This window comes from Ovis aries, chromosome 13, assembly GCF_016772045.2.
Source record: "Ovis aries strain OAR_USU_Benz2616 breed Rambouillet chromosome 13, ARS-UI_Ramb_v3.0, whole genome shotgun sequence".
NCBI classification, from domain to species: Eukaryota; Metazoa; Chordata; class Mammalia; order Artiodactyla; family Bovidae; genus Ovis; species Ovis aries.
This window is the reverse complement of record NC_056066.1, coordinates 33,095,167-33,115,709: the sequence shown is the minus strand read 5'-3', so window position 1 is coordinate 33,115,709 and position 20,543 is coordinate 33,095,167. Positions and strand designations below refer to the sequence as shown.

General features: G+C 49.3%; 1 long non-coding RNA gene across 3 annotated transcripts in view; it reads right to left on the bottom strand.

Moving 5' to 3' along the window:
* Positions 1 to 20,186, bottom strand: part of LOC121816315 (uncharacterized) — a 78,169-nt gene extending 57,983 nt beyond the window's left edge. For 2 of the 3 annotated variants that reach the window (XR_006055849.2, XR_009596048.1), the window contains exons 1-3: positions 19,736 to 20,186; positions 17,044 to 17,138; positions 63 to 8,074 (exon numbers count right to left, since the gene is read on the bottom strand). This is a non-coding gene — a long non-coding RNA (uncharacterized LOC121816315). The remainder of the gene's footprint in view (positions 1 to 62; positions 8,075 to 17,043; positions 17,139 to 19,735) is intronic. The other variant, XR_009596047.1, reaches the window with a different exon arrangement.
* Positions 20,187 to 20,543: the final 357 nt, after the last annotated feature.

Here is a 20,543-nt window from a genome sequence, read left to right as displayed (position 1 = left end):
CTGGGAAACCCCCTACCTCTTCCCTCGGGTGTCCAGCCCCCTGGTTCCTTCACCATACGAACCTCACTTGGAAAGTCTCCCACCAACTCTTCCAAGATGCAAAGTCCCAGGCACGAGAGGGAAGAAAGAACTTCCAGTGTCACCAACCAGGTTTGTTTCCTGAACGCTGAGATGCTGAAATTTGCAGCAAAGAGTGTTTGCTCCGGGAGCATGGGGAAAGGTGACGAGGAAAAGCGGTGAAGATGGCTGTTCTGCGCATGCGTGACTCCACTATGGGCCGGAAGTAGTAACAGACCACGTGCTCCCGCTCGCTCAGATAAAGGATGGGCGGTTCCATCCAGTCTTAACCAACTCAGCTCCTAGACACAGCTGAGTCCAAGTTTCTAGAAAAGAACTCAGGCAAACATGTTAGCAGCCTCAGGTTCTTAAAATGACCATGCTTAGTGAAGGCAGGTGAAATGGGTTTAACCCATGGCCTCAATGGGACCTACTCTCTATCAGGGAGAAAGCCTTAAACTAAGAACCTCTCAGGTGTGTTTGGGGCGGGAGTGGGCAGCCAGGGTAGGGGGTGGTTCTTGTACGTCTTTAGATAGGTATCTGGTGGCGGGCCCAGTGCACTGAGCTTAAAGGAGTCTCCGCCACACCCTTAACCCTGGCAACCCTTGACCCTCCCACTAACCCCAGCCTCAACCTCAGCATCCTTCTGGTACCAAAGACCATACTTAAGACTGCAGAGGGGCCACTGGTGACGGCCAGAGTCCCAAGCCTGCTGTTGCCACCTATTAACATGAGCTGATTCTTTTTATCGGCACAGATTAGAAAGGGTCTTCTGTCTCAATAACCCCTAGGGGCAGCTCAGCCTCCTACGATGTTGCTAAGTTTTGCAGACCAGAGCAACTGGCTCCATAACACCAATCTCTCCTGTGTGGGGAGAAGGCCAGCTTGAGCCTCTTGGCTCTGAGCAAAGATGTCTTTCCCTGGAGGAGCAAGGAAGTCTCCTCTTGTTTGTGTGAGATCTAGAGTTGAGTGTTGGGCTTCCACGCTCTGCCAGAGATCTGCAGCCTGACCCTCCTTACAATCCTGCCCATCGGCAGCCTCACAAAGTGAGTGGATGTCACCGCTTGACTTAAAGTGCTCACGGACTCCCTGCAAACCACATCTGAGGCTCTTGTTGGCAGCCCTGCCAGCCCCTACATCCATCTGCAGCCCCAGACAGCACAGCAACCCCCACCTCTCACCCCACTCCCTTCCCAGCCCGGCAGAAGCTCCTCACTCCTCAACTGCTTCTCTCCCCAGCTCACTTGGCTGCCTCTTCTGTGCTCCCCCCAGGACCTGGCCCTGATCACTGTCCCTCAGCTGGATGGCTCACTCCCAGAGGCATCAGGAAGCATCACCACAAACCAGTGTCCTTCATATGTGTGCTCCTGCCCAGAACAGGTCTTCAAAAACACATCAGACTCTCACCTTCCTGTCACCATTTATCTGGCTTCCCAGAGGTCAGGGGGCAGCAGAGAAGACTTGCTGAGGCTGAACTAAATACCTATCAGACCACAAGGAGCAGATGGTCAGCTGTGACCTGGCCTGGAGGGACGAGGGATCTTCCTTACCTCTGGGATTTGTGAACACCCATGGTGTGGAGTCCCAAGACATGGTCTTTTCCCTTGTAGGGTCTGGGGTATTTTATCTGCTCATTGAAAACTTTTCTAGGAGGGGTCCAGAGCACACAGACCTCACTGAATTGAGGCCTGTGGGAGAGTCTCTGTGTGAAGGCTGAGCAGAGTCTCGGGCATCTGGGCCACCAGACACATGGACCAAAGAGTGCAGATTCTGAGATGAAATCACCCCGTGAGTCATTAGCCACCCTTAGGGCCACAACTGGGGCTTCACGTGTGCTCGGCCATTTCAGGCTTGCCATGGATGGGCCATGACCAAGGATGATTCCAGGTTGTGTTTGAGCTGCTCCTGTACTGGACCCCATGGTGGGGCATTTATACAAAGGCCTCCAGACTTACCAGCTGGGACAGGGCTCAAGAGAACCAGCTGCTGCCACTCAAACTCCTGCTCAAGTCAGGAGGCTCCCAGCACGACTGCTGCCCCCACAGCCCTGTCCAGGGGTGGCCAAGGCTGGACTGAGCTATGATGGGGCCATTTAGCACCAGAGCTGGAGCTGGTCCAAGGAGGAGGGAAAGGATGAGGAGGCCCGGGGGTTTGCAGCTCCAGGAAGGGCATGGATCAGAGTCGGCATGACCTTCAGTAAGTCATGATACTCCCCAGACCTTGGTGTCCATGTCCATGCTGTCCACCGGATGGATAGCAGTCCTTATAAAGAAATGAGGAAATGTACTTGAAAGTGATGGGAAACTAGTAGCACAACAGATGTACCAACTACTTCCAGAGGTCCCTTCCAGTCCTGAGCCGTATGCACGTACATTTCTGTGAAATCCAGACTCCGAGGGGCCAGTGGCTTGATGATCTGGCAGAGGGACATGGGGAGCAGAGGGAGAGGAAGGAGCTGGACTGGCAGTCTTCCTGGTGACACAAGCATGTGGTGACCACAGGGGCCGGTGTGGTCGTGAGGAGAAATGCCAGCACATCACAAAATGCCATGTGTCGTCCTCAACATCCGAGACATGGAGACCCCCTCTTCAGGAAGCTGGAGGTATTTCCTGGTGGCTTGTCCACTCCTAAGATCTGGATCCATCATTGATCTTTCTAGCACAGCAAACTGCAGCACCCCCAGAGACCTACACCTGGGGGGAGAGCTGCAGGGGGCCATTGTGCTCGGAGCCCAGCCTGCCAGGGTCCCATATCACTGCAAGAGCCAGAGGGCAGGTGGGCAAGAACAGAGACCCTGAGGGGCCATCACAGCATCCGGCCGTCGGGAAGCCACTGGTCCCTCCAGCCAGGCTGTCCTTCTAGGGAGCCCGCCCCAGGCAAAGTGCCCTGGAGGACGCATCCGCGTCCAGTGATGGCTGGTGCCCCATGAAGACAGCAGCCAGAAAGCTGGGGGGGGAGAGAGAGACTGCGTGGGCGAAGGCAGGGCCGCCAGGGCCTGCCCAGGATCCCAGCCCACCTCCTGTGTCTCGTCTTCTCATCTTGAAAAGAACTGCACGGTCATCCTCTTTTTTTCCCTGACGTTTTCAGCGCCACCTCGGAGGGCTGCCCCCTTTCAGAGAGTCACTCCAGGACAGTGACTCAAAGGGGAACTCAGCTGCCCCAGGGTTATTTCTCTGTTTCTCTCATTTCCCCTCCAGGACAAACCTAGGTCAGCAGCTGCGGCAGGTCCTTGAGCAGAGATGCTGGGGCCCAGGGGACTGCCTTGTCTGATCTCTCAGCCTCTCTCCCTCAGGCCTTAGATTTATCCAGAAAGAGCGCCTTCCTGTATGTCTGTGGGCTGATTACATAAATACAGTGTTGCATCGTCTGCCCTGGGCTCCTGGAGACCTCAGCGTCAGACTGACTTCAACGCCGAATGAACAGAACGCAATCCCTGAAGAGGACCAGGAATGTCTCAGAAATGTTCTTTCTTCCCATTCCAGCTGTGCCATGATGACATTACACAAAATGAGATAAGATAACATTTTTTGAGAACCCTGGCTCTCCAGCTCTGTGCCACAGAAGGAAATAAGCTCAATCTCATTACACAGAACAAACAGCTGTGTTCTCTCCCTGTGCACGGCCCTCCCAAGGGCCCATGGTCAGCTCCCTGCCTCCACCCACCCCCAGGAGACCACCTTGCGGGGGATGACACGCCTCCCTCAGAGCCATCCCTCCGAAAGGGAGTCAGCTATGACCCAGGCTTCCTCTGCTGTTTGTTTCTCTTGGTGACTGTTGCTAGGCCTGGCCAGTGAATTTCAGCCCTCAGAGCAGAACTGATGCTGCAGAAATAAACCGCCCAGAGAGCTTCACAGGAGGAGGGCCCCCCGCCCACAGCTCTGGAGCACACAGGGCTGCCACTGGGCACAGCTACTCACCTGGTGCATCCTGCAGCCTCCCCACCCAGTGAGGCCCAGCCTGGAAAGCCGTGGTACCAATGTGCGAGTCCCCCAAAAGTCTGCTCCAGGGGCCACAGCAGAGCTGTGGGGGGTCCCCTCCTGCCTGGGCTCTAGCCACCCTTGGATCCCCCACCCCCAAGACACTGGCTTCCCCCAAGACTGGCAGTGTCATTCCTGGCCTGGGGCCCGCCTTTGAGCTCAGCTTCTGCCTGCATTTGCCCAGTTCTATTTATCAAGCACCTTCCAGAGCAGACCTCACACAGGTGCTGGGGACTCAGAAGCAAGAGGACATAGTCACTGCCCTTCAGGGAGCTTTCGATCCCATGACTTAAAAGGACAACACAGACTCTACTCTTACCCTGCCCCCACTATCCGGGCCTCTGCCAGAGCCTTGTTCCCAGCCTTTTCCAAACTCAGAAACATCCTTACATGTAACAGCTTTCCAACTGCTGAATCAACATACAAGATGCAAAAACAAAATCAAGATGCTTCTGGCCTCTGTCTTCACTCTGAAAAGCACAAAATCAGCACTTCCCAAAACGTGAGAAAAGCAACAGCTAAATATACGCCCCTGAGTAACAGAGGGTAGGTTGATGAAAACAAAATGTCCTATACTGTGAAAGCCACTTGCAGATAAAAGGTGAGCAGTGTGGGGCTGGGTGTCCTTGGTGGCTCAGAGGTAAAGAATCTGCCTGCCAATGCCGGAGACACAGGTTCGACCCCTGGGTTGGGAAGATCCACTGAAGGAGGAAATGGCAACCCACTCCAGTATTCTTGCCAGGGAAGTCCATGGACAAAGGACCCTGGTGGACTACAGTCCATGGAGTTACAAAAGAGTCAGACATGACTTAGGGACTAAACAGCATCAACAGTATGGGGCTGGCTCCTGTCCTGCTTCTGGGCTGGGCTGACTGCTAAGCCCAGGCTGAGAAGAGCTGAGAATCTTCATGTGATCAGGTAGAGCTGACAGGCCTGAGTGGAGTGAGGAAGTTTCTTGAACTGGGGTTTTTCAGAGCTGACGACTTTGATTTGTCCATGGACAGTGATGGCAATGACTTGGCTGAAGACACAAGATGCACAGGGTCGCTAGAGATGGAACAAACTGCCCTCTTCCCTCCAGCCAGGTGGGGAAGGGAAGCGGTCACTCTCTGGATGGCCGCTGTGGGCAGTGTATGTCATGGGTCAAGGGCACACTGGGTGTATCCTTAGGTTGGAGAGGGGTGCACTGCATCCTTCCAGGAGCTAGAAATCTCGGCAGTGGGGATTCCAGGAATCGAGGAAGTGACTTTGAAGGGGTGTGGCTGCCTAGCTGACCTGAAGTTAGGTCACCCATCCTCCCCAACACACCCCAACACAAAAACAGGATGCTCCACAAAGTGCTGAGGTGGCTAAAGAATTAGCTGGCTGTCCCAGTGTCTCTCCCCCTCCTTAGAGAAGCAGGAGCCCCCTGGCAGTGAAGGGGAAGCAAGGGTTTGTATTGAGGGGGTAGAGAGGGAGTCACTTCTGAGCTCAAGACTCCACTCTGTCACTCACTAGCTAGAGTTATGTAGTTCAGTCCCCAGTCTGTGAAAAGGGGCTGAAGGCTGAGACCAGCCCCTCCTTGCCCCGCAGCCACCTGCAAATTAGGAGTCTTCAGGAAGTGACCAAGTGGAACTCACTGCAGGCCCTTTGATCAAACATCTCACAGAAAGACAAACCTGAGGATAGTGTACAAGGCTGTTTCTTGCAACATTATTTACAGTGACAATAAAAGGAAATAATCTATATATTCTATTGGGAAATGGCAGAAGAAATTACAGTGCATTCAACTATGAAATCCATACTATGAGCGATTATGCAGTTATTATAAAGAACGGGTTAGAGCCACATATAATTTCCAATTAAATCATTTGATATGTATTAGAAACAAGCAAACTACATATTTGGGAAAATATATTTTATCTCTAAAATGCAGTTCTCATTAAAAAAATAATAATAAATGTGGGGAGACGGACAGGTTTGTGCATTTTACATGTCAATCAAGAAACATGAAAGAATATATATCCAACTGATATTAATTCCCTCGGGGGCCTGGAGTTTATGTGTTGCTCAGTCTGTCTGACTCTGCCCACCAGAGCATGAACTGTAGCCCACCAGGCTCCTCTGTCCATGGGACTATCCAGGCAAGGATACTGGAGTGTGTTGCCATTCGCTTCTCCAGTGGATCTTCCCAACCCAGAGACTGAACTAGGGTCTCCCACATTGCAGGCAGATTCTTTACCACCTGAGCCACCAAGAAGTCCTAGAGTTTACTAGAGCTTATAGGGTGGTGGGGAGGGTGGTGGGCAGAATATATACACACTCTCATAAGTATATGTGTGTGTGTATACATATATATGTATCTTTCTACTGCTTGATATGTTGTAAGCAAGTATTTTCAAATTTAAAAATCAATATAGAAAAGGTTAATAAAAACAAATGTCAAAGGCTCATTGCCATCCCTTTAATAATCATCCACTCCTTTCACAACCATAGATCTGCTGATATTTACCTGGGTTTGAGGCCACATTTCTCCGCCTTCCTGTAGCCAGGTGACTGCTGGCCAGTGGAGAGTGAGCAATGGATATGTGTGGTTTCTCGGACAAGATCCCGTAAGGGTGGCGGGGGGTGGGGGCGGTCATGTCTCTCCTTCCCCCATCCCCCACTGCTCCCCCACCCCTCTTCCTCCATCCTGCCCTGCGGGCGTGGACAAGACAGCAGAAGCTCACCTTGGACCTTGAGGCTCAAAACCACACCCTCTGGACAGCTGAGCAGGTGGCCTGGGGCCCTCACACTGCCCTCAAGGGCCTTCCTTCAGGCTTTGCCATCAAAAGGAAAGAAACTTTGGCCGTGTTCAAGTTACTGTTATCTGGAGTCTTTCACATGCAGCCAAATAAATCCTCCTTCATGTCAGACACAGAAAAATTAGACTTCTTCTTGGTTATGAAATTCTGCTGTGATGCCACACACAGGGCCACACAAGAACAGGACGTGTTCTACAGGCGGGAGAGACGCCTGAAGCCTAGAGCTGCTCAGACACCTGACTGAGGGTCACATAGCAAGGTGGGCACAGCAGGTCCAGGATGCCAGAGCTGACTTATGGACTGGAACCCAGCCCTGAGCGGTGCTTAATTCTGCCCTGGCTGTGGGACCTTGATGACAGAGAAGCCTGGGGGCCGCAGCGACGCAAGGGAGATTTCTGCAAGAGAGGCAGGTTTGTGCCGAGCAGCCTGTCAGCCTCCCAGGGGCATCTATGTTGGACTGACACCCTCTCCAGCCTCCCTTCCCTCTCTTCTCAGGGCAGACCTAAGCATTTCACCAGGAGTTCAGCGCCGTGACCTCTGAAGTAGTTTCCTGGAAGGAAAGGTAGTCCTGGGGCAAGTTTTACGAAATCTAAGGTTTTGCTCCTTCACATCAGGCCCCTGGGCTGGAGTTGAGGCCTGGACCCTCCACCAGGGGAAAGTACTGCCTTGGATTTTGGAGGGAAAGGCATTGCTCCCTCCTTTGCAGCAGCCTTCTGGGGTGCTCTCCATCAGCCCTGCAGTTTCTGGAGTGACAGTGGAAGAAGGGAGAGGAAACCCAGGCCCAGAATCCAGAATCCACATGCTTGTCTGTCTTCACCAGGTAATGTTGTTGTTGTTGTTGTTCAGTCACCAAGTCATGTCTAACTCTTTACAGCCTCATGGACTATATAGCACACCAGGCTCCTCTGTCCTTCACTGTATCCCAGAATTACTCAAATTCATGTCCATTGAGTCACTGATGCTATCTAACCATCTCATCCTCTGCTGGCCCCTTTTCCTTTTGCTTTCAATCTTTCTCAGCATCAGGGTCTTTTCCAGTGAGTCAGCTCTTCACATTAAGTGACCAAAATACTGGAGCATCAGCATCAGTCCTTCCAATGAACATTCAAGGTTGATTTCCTTTAGGATTGACTGGTTTGATCTCCTTTGCTGTCCAAGGGACCCTCAAGTGTCTTCTCCAGCACAACAATTCAAAAGCATCAATTCTTTGGTGCTCAGCCTTCGTTATGGTCCAACTCTCACACCTGTACATGGCTACTGGAAAAAAAAAAACCATAGCTTTGACCTTTGTTGGCAAAGTGATGTCTCTGCTTTTTATCAAATAATATGCTGTCGTCAAGTAATGCAACCACGTAATTCCAATTGCCAATTTCCTGATGTGGGTTTTGCATCAGATTTTTTTTAAATTTGATAAACCAATGCCATTTGCTGCCCCAGTATCCCACATCCTACGTAAACTGCGGACTGTTGAGGACTTTGCAAATGGAGGAAGACAAAACATTAAATCCCACCAGGGCAGGCAGCCCAGCGGAGCTGTGGGATAAGTGCTGTTCCCATGGCTTCAGCTGACAAACATGATCATGACTTTCCTTTTTCTGTCACCTGAGTGCTTCAGGTATGTCATTTGAGCAGAGTAAAAATTTGATCATCTGCATCCAGCTCACTTGTTGTTTGTGACTTTTAAACAGGGGCTGTGCTTGCATGGAAAATCCCATGGACAGAGGAGCCTGGAAGGCTGCAGTCCATGGGGTCGCTGAAGGTCAGACACAACTCAGTGACTTTATTTTCACTTTTCATTTTAATGCATTGGAAAAGTAAATGGCAACCCACTCCAGTGTTCTTGTCTGGAGAATCCCAGGGATGGGGGAGCCTGGTGGGCTGCCGTCTATGGGGTCGCACAGAGTCAGACACAACTGAAGTGACTTGGCAGCAGTGCTGTTTACCATTGCACCATCTCTGTCTCTCAAAACACGAATTGATAATATAAAGAAGACTATGACAATGTTCATCTTTTTGAAACTAAAAGCTTCAAGCTATCACTTTAATATCAGCAATTAATATGCTAATTACAAGGTTTACTTCCCTAATCATAAAAGCATATCTAACAAGAATACATTAACCACTGTATCTTCTTTTAACTGCTTGACAGTAATAAGACAAAACTTATTTTTAAATCTTTTTTTAATATTTGCTTTTATCACTAATTTGAGACAAGTCTCTTTTCCTCTCATATCTCCAAGTTAATGGAATTAATACTATATCCCAGTCACATCACCCCTAGAGATTCCACTGAAAAACTGGGTCTGAGTGTGGACGGGAAGGGAGGGCCAGTCTGGGCTTTCATAACATCCCACTCTACAAGGAACGGCCATCCTGGGCTCCACCCATCAATACAGTCTGTCTTTCTATGTGTTCACACACTAGAATTTTAGGTAGGTCAGTTCACATGGGAGAAGGCAATGGCAACCCACTCTAGTACTCTTGCCTGGAAGATCCCATGGACGGAGGAGCCTGGTAGGCTGCAGTCCATGGGGTCTCGAAGAGTCAGACACGACTGAGCGACTTCACTTTCACTTTTCACTTCCATGCATTGGAGAAAGAAATGGCAACCCACTCTAGTGTTCTTGCCTGCAGAATCCCAGGGATGGCAGAGCCTGGTGGGCTGCCATCTATGGGGTCACACAGAATCAGACACAGCTGAAGCGACTTAGCAGTAGCAGCAGCAGTTCACATAAGAAATCCAATACCAGGCAAACATGGTCCATCACAACCCATCTGTTAAGGGCTCCTGGGTTCCCAGGTAAAGTCAGAAAGAACCATTAGACTCCTTTAAGGACACTCCACTTCTCAGCTACTGTTTATCAGCTGAACCCAGACTTCATTCATTTTCTATGTTGCATGACAAATTGCCCCAAACTTAATGGCTTAAAACAATATTTATTATTGTTTTATTGCATTTATTATCTCAGACTTTCCATATCCAGGAGTCTGGACTGAGTTTTCTGCTTGGGATCTCACAAGGCTGCATCATCATCCGGAGGCTCAGCTGGGGAAAAATCTGTTTCCAGGCTCATTCAGGTTCTCTGCAGAGTTCACTTTCGATGGCTATACTGAAAACCCAGTTCCATTCTGGCTGTGGGCTGGGGACACCCCAGTGTCCTGGAGTCTTTTCACAGTTCCTTGACATACAAGCTTCTCCAACATGGCTGCATCTTTCATTGAGCTCATAATGAGGGTCTCTAGTACCCGGTTTGCTAAGAGAGTCTTGGGTAATGTAATCTAATCATAACGATGATGTTCCCTTACCGTTATCATAGTCGATCATACAGATAGAAGCACAGGTCCAGCTCACCCTCAAGGAGGGATTATACGAGGTCATGGACAACAGGAGGCAGGGGTTACAGCAGCCACTGTTAAGTCTCTCCCCCATACAGCCTTTGGCATTTCCCCATCCCCATTTCTCTGTGACCTGCTCTGGCCAGTAAGATGTGAAAGCTGTGACCAAGTGCCAGTTCCAAACCTAGGCCTGGGTGGCCTTGGTCCTCTCTCTTCTCTCTCAGAAACTTGCTAGGTTACCATGAAAGCAAGCCCAGGTTAGCCTGCTGGAGCATGAGAGATGCGTGAAACAGATAAGTCCTCCCAGCAAGTGCAAAGACCCTGAAACTCAACGATGTTTGATGTGTGTGACAATTAGACAGAAATCAGACTGAGTGGGGAGTGGTAAGAAATGAGGCTGGAGAAGCTGCCAGGAGCCTTGAAAGCCATGATGAGGACTTCATGTTTTATTCTAAATGTATGACAGCAACGAGGGAACAAATGAGTAAACAAACAAATGAACACAGGACTGAATGGCCAGTCAGGGAGAAGCGTACATGGTTTCTAACAGGTAAGACCCGCAGCCACTGCTATGGAAAGTTTGTCTGGGATTAGGAACTCAAAGAAGAGTACATCCCATACTTCTCTGTAACAGACTCAGCTCACAATAAAGGAGTCCTGGGTGCCATGTAACCTGACTCCTGTTGCCTTCTTTCCTGGCTCAGTGGACATCAGATTAGCTGTGAAATTGATTGTTAATTTTATTATTACACGTTGTGTCCCCAGTGACAGATTTATAATTTTTGTCCATTAAATACTGTAGAAAATTTTTAAAGGAGTTACAAACCAAAATTTCAATAATAATGAACTTTGTGTTTGCCCATATATTTACCTTTTTCTGCAGGCTTCCCAGGTGGCACTAGTGGTAAAGAACCTACCTGCCAATGCAGGAGACACAAGAGATGCTGGTTTTCTCTCTGGGTCAGGAAGATTCCCCAGAGGAGGGCATGGCAACCTACTCCAGTATTCTTGCCTGGAGAATCACCACAGACAGAGAAGCCTGGTGGGCTATAATCCATAGGGTCACAAAGGACACAACTGAAGTTAGCACACACACACACATCACTTTACATTACTATCGAAGGTCCTTTCATTTCAACTTGAAGGACTCCCTTTAGAATTTCTGGTAGAGTAGGTCGAATGGTAATGAACTCCTCTAGCTTTTGTTTATCAGAGAATGTCTTACTTTCTCCCTCATATCTGAAGCACAGTTTAGCCAGATATAGAATTCTTGGTTGACAGTTTTTCTTTCAGCATTTTAACTTATATCACTGCCCACTGGCCTCCATGACTTCTGATGATAAATCAGCTAATAATCTATTGAGGATCCCTTGTACGTGCTAAGGTTTCTCTTGCTATTTTTAAGATTCTTTGTCTTTGTTTACAGTTTGATTATATGTCTCAGCATGGATCTCTCTGAGTTCATCCTACTTAGAGTTTATGGAGCTTCTTGAATCATGTCTTTCTCCAAATTAGGGAAGTTTTCAGCCACCATTTCTCCATATAATCATTCTGTCTCTTCTTCTGAAATGCCCATAAGGTATAAGTTGTTCCCCTTAATGGCATTCCACAAATCCCTGTGGTCTGTTCATTTTTATTCATTCCTTTTCCCTGCTTCTCAGAGTCTATACTTTTTTTAATATTTCTATCTGCAAGTTCCCTGATTTTCTTTCTCTTCTTGTTCTAATTTGTTGCTGAACCCCCTCTAGTGAATTTTTATATAAATTATTGTACTTTTCAGCTCAAAACTTTTGTTTCCTTTTTATAATTTCTGTTAATATTCTCATTTTGTTCACACATTGATTTCCTAATTTCATTTTGTTCTTTATCCATGTTTTCCCTAGCTCTTTGAAAATACTTGAGAGATTTGCCTTAAAGTCTTTGTCTAATGATTTTGATGTCTGACTTTCTTCAGGGACAGCTTCTGTCAATTAATTTTGTTCCTCTGAATGGGCCATCTGTTCCTGACTCTTTCTATGCCTTGCAATTGTGTTGTTGTTGTTGAAACTGTGCATTTGGCTATTATAACGTAGTAACTCTAGAAATCAGATTCTAATTCTCCCCCCTTCCTCAAGGTTTGCTAGTCTTTTCTGTCCATTCTCCTTCCTTTTCTATCTCACCCCTCCCTCTCTTTCTTTCTTCGATGCTGTTGAAGGCTACAACAGTACATTTGTTTGAGACTGTTCCAAAATATTTTTGCAAAGATTATATGCCCTGTCATGCTTAATCACTGTGATTAAAGCTATTTCTTTAGCTTGTGTTCAATTAGTGTTTTGGCAAAGATTTCCTGAAATGCCAGGAGCCGAAACAGATACAAAACAAACAAACAAATATGCCAAAAGAAGACTGCAAAATGAGAAAACAGCCAGCTTTCCTGGCCTTTGCAGATTAGCTCTGCCCTAGGGACACCCCACCACTTACCTAGACTTTCTCTGAGCCTAGGGATACACTCTAAGTGAATGCCTCGTTTCAGAGTTTATTTGAGTATCTTTGCTGTACATGCACATGTGTTTCTAAATTCTCCTGTATACATGGCTACTTTTGAAGGTCAAAGGTCAGTTTTCATTCCAATCCCAAAGAAAGGCAATGCCAAAGAATGCTCAAACTACCGCAGAGTTGCACTCATCTCACACGCTAGTAAAGTAATGCTCAAAATTCTCCAAGCCAGGCTTCAGCAATACATGAACCGTGAACTTCCTGATGTTCAAGCTGGATTTAGAAAAGGCAGAGGAACCAGAGATCAAATTGCCAACATCCGCTGGATCATGGAAAAAGCAAGAGAATTCCAGAAAAACATCTATTTCTGCTTTATTGACTATGCCAAAGCCTTTGACTGTATGGATCACAATAAACTGTGGAAAATTCTGAGAGAGATGGGCATCCCAGACCACCTGACCTGCCTCTTGAGAAATCTGTATGCAGGTCAGGAAGCAACAGTTAGAACTGGACATGGAACAACAGACTGGTTCCAAATAGGAAAAGGAGTACATCAAGGCTGTATATTGTCACCCTGCTTATTTAACTTCTATGCAGGATATATCATGAGAAACGCTGGACTAGAAGAAACACAAGCTGGAATCAAGATTGCCGGGAGAAATATCAATAACTTCAGATATGCAGATGACACCACCCTTATGGCAGAAAGTGAAGAGGAACTCAAAAGCCTCTTGATGAAAGTAAAAGAGGAGAGTGAAAAAGTTGGCTTAAAGCTCAACATTCAGAAGACAAAGATGATGGCATCCAGTCCCATCACTTCATGGGAAATAGATGGGGAAACAGTGGAAACAGTGTCAGACTTTATTTTTTTGAGGGCTCCAAAATCACTGCAGATGGCGATTGCAGCCATGAAATTAAAAGATGCTTACTCCTTGGAAGAAAAGTTATGACCAACCTAGATAGCATATTCAAAAGCAGAGACATTACTTTGCCGACTAAGGTCCGTCTAGTCAAGGCTATGGTTTTTCCTGTGGTCATGTATGGATGTGAGAGTTGGACTGTGAAGAAGGCTGAGCGCTGAAGAATTGATGCTTTTGAACTGTGGTGCTGAAGAAGACTCTTGAGAGTCCCTTGGACTGCAAGGAGATCCAACCAGTCCATTCTGACCTTCAGATCAACCCTGGGATTTCTTTGGAAGGAATGATGCTAAAGCTGAAACTCCAGTACTTTGGCCACCTCACGCGAAGAGTTGACTAATTGGAAAAGACTCTGATGCTGGGAGGGATTGGGGGCAGGAGGAGAAGGGGACGACCAAGGATGAGATGGCTGGATGGTATCACTGACTCGATGGACGTGAGTCTGAGTGAACTCCGGGAGTTGGTGATGGACAGGGAGGCCTGGCGTGCTGCAATTCATGGGGTCGCAAAGAGTCAGACACGACTGAGTGACTGAACTGAACTGAAATCTCCAAAAGCATCTAACCTCAGCTTCCTCTCCTCGCAGTGGGAGTATGGAAGAACCCTGGCCTGATGCAGCAGTGTAAGTACTGAGACCCTTGTCTGGCACATGAGATGTACAGAGCAAACAGTAATTAAAAGATGGTGGTATCGGCAGCCATCACTGACCATCATCTGAGGCACTGAAGAGAGAAAATTACAGGCTCGGGGCAGTTGGTTACTAACCCAAAGCAAACTGTGAGAGACAGAGGCTTCCTTGGCAATTTTGAATAAACAAAAAATATTTCCTGGAGCCAGAGGTAGACCAAGCTGAGAACCAAACTCAAGACTTTTAGGAAAGTGAATCTCTTCCATCAAAGTCAGCACCTGATACAGACTGAGATGGACTGAGAGACTGAAACAGGGGAAATGGGTATTTCTGGGGGGGTGCATATGAGAACCTTGAAACTTCATGAGGAAATGAGCCCACCGGGATGAATAAAGGGTTTATAAAGGGAACATGGCCTGGAAACAAAATCTGGGGATTTGCAGCATCCAAGTGATGGGCTGGCCAAGGCCACTAGGGCAGGACTGCCAGAGAGTTGGGAGGACATCCAGGAGGGGAGGGAAAGGAAAGCATGTTGGTAGACAGGTTGTGAAGAGGTTAAACAGGGCTCAGGTATGGTGAGGGCCACAAAGTGTCTTGGGGATCAAATGACATGGTAGGGGCCACTCCAGGGAGGTGGATGTTAGCTGGCAGTGACTAAGGAACCCAGAGCAGAGAGTAAGGCAGACTGGTGGGTATGTACCAGGGGGAGACAGGAGAAACCTGACAGCTGCAGATAGACACTAGGAAAGGTTCATCAGTTTGTTCTTAAGATGCAGAGACCCCAACATTTTCAGTTAGTGGGATGTGGGACCAGTCTGACTTCCCATTATTCCGGGGAGGGAATTTCCAAGAAATGGGATAAGCTAGGCTCTGAGTCCAAGTCCTGCTCTACTATTCGCTCTCCTGGCAGATGATTTTGCATCTCCAGGCCACATTTCTATAATAGCCAGCTTCAAAGTTCTGTTGAGATGAAGTCAGAAATGCATGTGAAGTCCCTGGACCAATAATCATAGCGATTTCCAAATATGAAAAGCCAAAGAGATGGCTGAATCAAAGACACTCCCAAGTTTTTTATCCCAAAAGGCTGGGAAATAGCAGCGTGTGGATGGCTGAACCAGGGGAAATCCTGGCAGGAAGAGTTTCAGAGAAAGAAGGATGACAAGGTAGGTTTCTGCAGGCCAATGCCTGGGTCATGGCAGGACATCAAAAGTGGAAACATTTACACATATGTGGCATCCAGGACCAGATACAGGAGAGGATTCAGGGATGGGGAAAGAGTGCTGGCTCCCCCAGCCCAGAGGTGAGCAGTGGGTGAGTCAACAGGGGCTTGTGTAATGCTTGGCAGAGTCACACAGGAACACCCACAACTGCCCTGTGTTTAGCCATGACTTTGTGTCAGACCCTTTACCCACCGCATCTTCAGCCCTCCTGATTAATCTGCATGTTACAGTTGAGCAAATGGAGGCTCAGAGAGGTCACCCAGCTAATAAATGACACAGCCCAGGATCCAACAGCCATGCTGGCTCCCAAACCTGCATTCTTTCCACTGCCTCACACCACGCCAGAGGACGGAGTCTTCGGGGAGGACTATGTTTAGGAGATGAAAGAAAACAGCGCATTGGACAGCAGGACGAGGCGAGGGTGTGATGTTAGGGAGGCCAAGGAAGGATGGTTTCAAGATGGTGGAGGTGGTGAATAGTGCCAGGTGCTGCAAAGAGAGGAGTGGGGATGAAAACTGGAAATCTACTGCATTTGGGGAGTAGAAGGTTCTGAGGAATTGTGAATGGCTGTGGTGGGGGGGGGGGGTGGGGGGTGGCGGTCCCTGTGTCAGTAGAAACAAAGATGCTGCATGGAAAGGTGCTGGCCCCCATCCTCCTAAAAGTGAAAGGCGCTTAGTCATGTCCAACTGTTTGTGACCCCATGGACTATACAGTCCATGGAACTCTCCAGGCCAGAACACTGGAGTGGACAGCCTTTCCTTTCTCCAGGGGATCTTCCCAACCCAGGGACTGAACTCAGGTCTCCTGCATTGCAGGCAGATTCTTTACCAGCTAAGCCACAAGGGAAGCCCCAAAATACTGGAGTGGGTAGCCTATCCGTTCTCCAAGGGATCTTCCTGACCCAGGAATCAATCTGGGGTCTCCTGCACTGCAGGAAGATTCTTTACCAATTGAGCTATCAGAGAAGCCCTCTCTCCTAGGTCCCCACAATGGTGCTGCTGGAGAAACACCCACGGAGGGCAGCTCCACCAGTGTCTGCTGGTCACTGCAGATTTAGCGAATCAAAGTCAAGCCCTTGTTCTCACAGCTCACAACTCAACTAGGGACACTAGCTTTCAAACACAGCAAGAGAACACACACCAAAGGGAGTACCTGTGTACCCCAAGATTCCTCCCACTACCCTGAATGCTGTCAACTTCTGGACAGTCGGGACCTAGGCTCCCCTCCGACAAGCTGGGCCAGCATATGTGTGCTGTGGCGGCTGCAGAAGCCATGAAGGCATACTGGCTGCACAGTGCATGCAGCTGGAGAAGAAAACAGGTCCAGGACTGAACTCTAGGTAGCACCAGCCTGCAGGGGACTGGCAGAAGAAAGTAGGATCCCTGAAGGACACCAAGAAGGAGGAGTCAGAGAGGAAGGAGGGCAAACTGCTCAATCTTTTTTTTTTAAGATTTTTGTTTTTGATGTGGACACCTCCAGCAACTGATTCCTCCCTCCCCCACCCCTCCTCACCCCCCGCCCCCGCACAGATTTCCTCTTTTCCTCTCAGTTTCTAAAATCCACAGGCCAGTGTCCTCCATACTAGCAAATCAAATCTCTGGACTCTTCCCTCCCTGCCTCCTCCACTTCCACCTCCCTGCCTCCTCTCACCTGCCACAGTTCAGGAAAGGACGAGCAGAATTCCTGTGCTGGACAAGCCACGGGGCTGGGTGTCCCGCCAGGAAAGCCGTTAGCTGCCACCATGTCTGAAATGCCAATGTTATCATCAGTTTCTTCAGTGAAGAGCTATTCTCCCCTGTCTTAAAATATAAACGTGCTTGGAAGAGTAACTAGCATATTTTGTCTCTGACTCTAATCAGGAGAAGACCTCTTTCATGTGTTTTGGAGAATCAAGTATCTTGGAAGCTGGGGGCAGCATGGAGTTGGCACCAAGAGATGTTTTAGGGAGCTGAGAGGGAAGGTGAAGGGGCTGATGGAATCTTAACCCATTTTGCAACTGTGTCCTGGATTAGCCTCATGCCTTGGCTTGAGTTCAGGGTAAGGAGCAATCATTCATTCGTCACTGAGGCTGTGAGTGCTCCGACTGCATCCTCTTGGTCTTTCTCAGAATTTACCTGTGGACATTTTCCACATAATAGTGGGGGGAAATCAGCCAATCTGGAGAGCTGATGCCTTGCAGAAACAAATGGGGGTCAATTCTGAGGGTGGTCCTGTGTGGTCTCCCAGAGGATCCCCAAGGGGATCGGCCCTGCCGCCCACAGGAGTAACCCATTCACTAACTAGTGCACCTGACTGCTACCCCTTCAGAGTGCTTCCTGGATAAATGTGCTTAGTCACTCAGTCATGTCTGATTCTTTGCAACCCCAAGGACTGTAACCCGCCATACTCCTTTGTCCATGTGGATTCTCCAGGCAAGAATACTGGAGTGGGTTGCAATGCCCTCCTCCAGGGGATCTTCCCAACCCTGGGATCGAACCCAGGTCTCCCACATTGCAGGCAGATCCTTTACCCTCAGAGCCACCAGGGAAGCCTGCTTCCTGGATAGCCTCTAGAAAAAAATCTATTCACACCCAAACTCATTTCAGATCTTGATTTGGGGAGAATATAAACTGTATAATGAATCTTTCCCTGATTCCTAATACCGATAGGGAGAAAATAAAGTCCACTGGCTCTCAAAAAAACAAAAAAGAAACAAAAGACCAAAAAAACAAACAAAAAACCCAGAACCATAATTCAGAAATATACATTAAAAATTTAAATGCCCAGTAATTCTTCTAGAAGTTTAAGAAAACTGAATGCAAATAGGTATGTAGAAGGATGTTTATCCTTCTACCATGTAGAAGAATAAAAATTGGGAAATAATTTAAATTTTTCCAGCAAGAAGAAATTAGCTAACAAATCACAGTAACCCTATGTTGCCATTTGAAATAATATTCAACAGTACTGTGTGTTTCTATGTCTTTCCCTGTCTTTGGTACGGTAAGTGAAAATTCAGATGACGAAACATCATGGAATCTACTTTCATCCCTAGTACATCCCTAGGTGACCATGTGAGCATGTCAGGAGGACGACAGCGAAATGCTAACAGTAGTTGGTTATGTTCGGGTGGGAAGATGGGGACTGCGGCTCATGTTCATTTCCTTCTTTACACGTTTCCGAACTGAAAAAACATATAGACTTTTTAAATGGCTGATACAGCTTTAAAAACTTTAAAAAGGAACTGTAAAACATGTCAATGGCCTCACCCAGGTAGAACTGAATTCCACAGCCAACCCACCTGTCCTCCCACAAGAGCTGCTGGTCTCACCTGCTAGGGGAGTGGGAAGCGCCCCCCTCAGCCTGGGCTGTCACTGGGCGGCGGCCCTTCTAAATGAGTCAGCGGACGGGACCCGGAGGCCAGGGGAGAGCAGCACATCACATCACGTGTCCCGCGTGTGTGGCCCCATCTGACTTCCAGGGAATGCATGCAGCCCTGAATCCAGGCTTGGGGTCGCCTGTCAAGGCAACCCCCTCCACTCCCTGCAGACCGCCCATCCCCCCGCCTCCCTGGAGCCCCAGCTGGCACTCAGCAGGTCCCTCTCCAATTTGCCGCACTTTTGAGAGTTCGTTATTCCCACGGAAGAGTCCGTTGCCATGGCGATGCGACCTTTCCCAACCCTGGGACCCCGCCCCGGAGGCAGAATCCTCCCCCCCCACCCCCGCCCCCGCCCCGACCCCGCGGTGGAGAGGTTCTTAGGGGCTGGGGCTTGGGGGGAGGGGGTGGGACATCAATGACGGCCCCAGGTAAGGGGACAGGGGAGGAAGGTGTTCTTACAAGCCCTTTGGCTACTTTGCCCTTCCCAACTCCCCTCTGGGGCAAACGCCATCTCTGCTTCTGGAACTTTCGGGTGGGGCTGCTCTACTTTCCTCTCAACGTCTTCCAAGAACCCTGGGGCGTCTGTAGAAGTTTCTGGAAGGTGGCGCTCAAGAATGAAGGTTTAACCTCTCAGGTTCCTGCAGCCCAGACTAAAGATTTGGGAGGGGTGAAAGGTGGGAAGAAGGGGGAAAGCGACCGGTGCGCTGGCACCGGTGGGTGGCATGGTCACAGGGCCTAAGAGCGGCTGAGGTCAAGGGCTGGGTTGCCTGGGGTCCCGGGGAGACCTGGCCCGGTGACGTCGTGGCCACGCCCACCAGGAGGTGGGGAGGCGGGGAGGCGGGGTCACTTGCGCCTGCTCACTGGGGCCCCGCCCTCTGCCTCAGGCCACACCCACCACCACTCCAGGGCTCCCGGGATCGCCACACCTCTGGCAGCACCGACTCACGGACCTCAGCGACCAGAGGAACATTGTCTCCTGTTACTCACCGCAGGTGGCTGCCCAGGGGAGAGCTCCAGGAGCATCACCGACTGGCCTGGAAAGCCTTTCATCTCTGCTCCAGCAGCAGTAGCTCTTTGATTATTAATAATTGTGTCTCCTCGCTTTGCAGCCTCCAACCATCGCCTCGCTGTAAATCCGGGGTGCCTGCTGGCCCGACCTGGGGCTCCCCCTTCCCTCCCCCTCCTGCTGCCTCCCCATCCCTCGAGTCTCAGGGATTTAAGGTCGAAATGAACCTTAGATTGTTTTCCAAGAGTTGTTGGGGTTTTTTTCCCCCCTCCTCCTCTCCAGGCTCTCTGTGCACCCACCCACTCCAACACCTGGCGTTTTCCTTCAACTGCACCCATCAAGTCCACAGACACACAGGCCTCGGGCCTTTGCCTCCATCACCGGCTCAGGGAAAAGGCAGCTTGCAAGAGGCCAGAGCTCAGAAGCCTCCCCACCCCACCCCACAGCTGCCCACTCAGCCCAGAGAGAGAGGCCGCGCCCAGCGCAGGCCCGTGTGCAAACAGTGCTTTAGACAACCTCAGGCATCGGATTTCATGAGTGAGCCAAATGTAGAAAGGATTAGCTGTTTCAGCCAGTAAGCCCACATCTGTAGTTACATTCTAACAGGGATAAAATTACCCTGGTTATTAATCCTTCTGCTTTAGGGTATGAGCTGATCACCAGCTGGGGTCAGGAAAAAAATCCTGCCCCAGCTCCTGCCAGTCTCCCCCAGACCCCCATCCTCAGTTGCCCCATCTCCTGTGGTGTACCAGAGCAGTTTCTGTCTGCAAACCAAGTTCAAGGCCACCA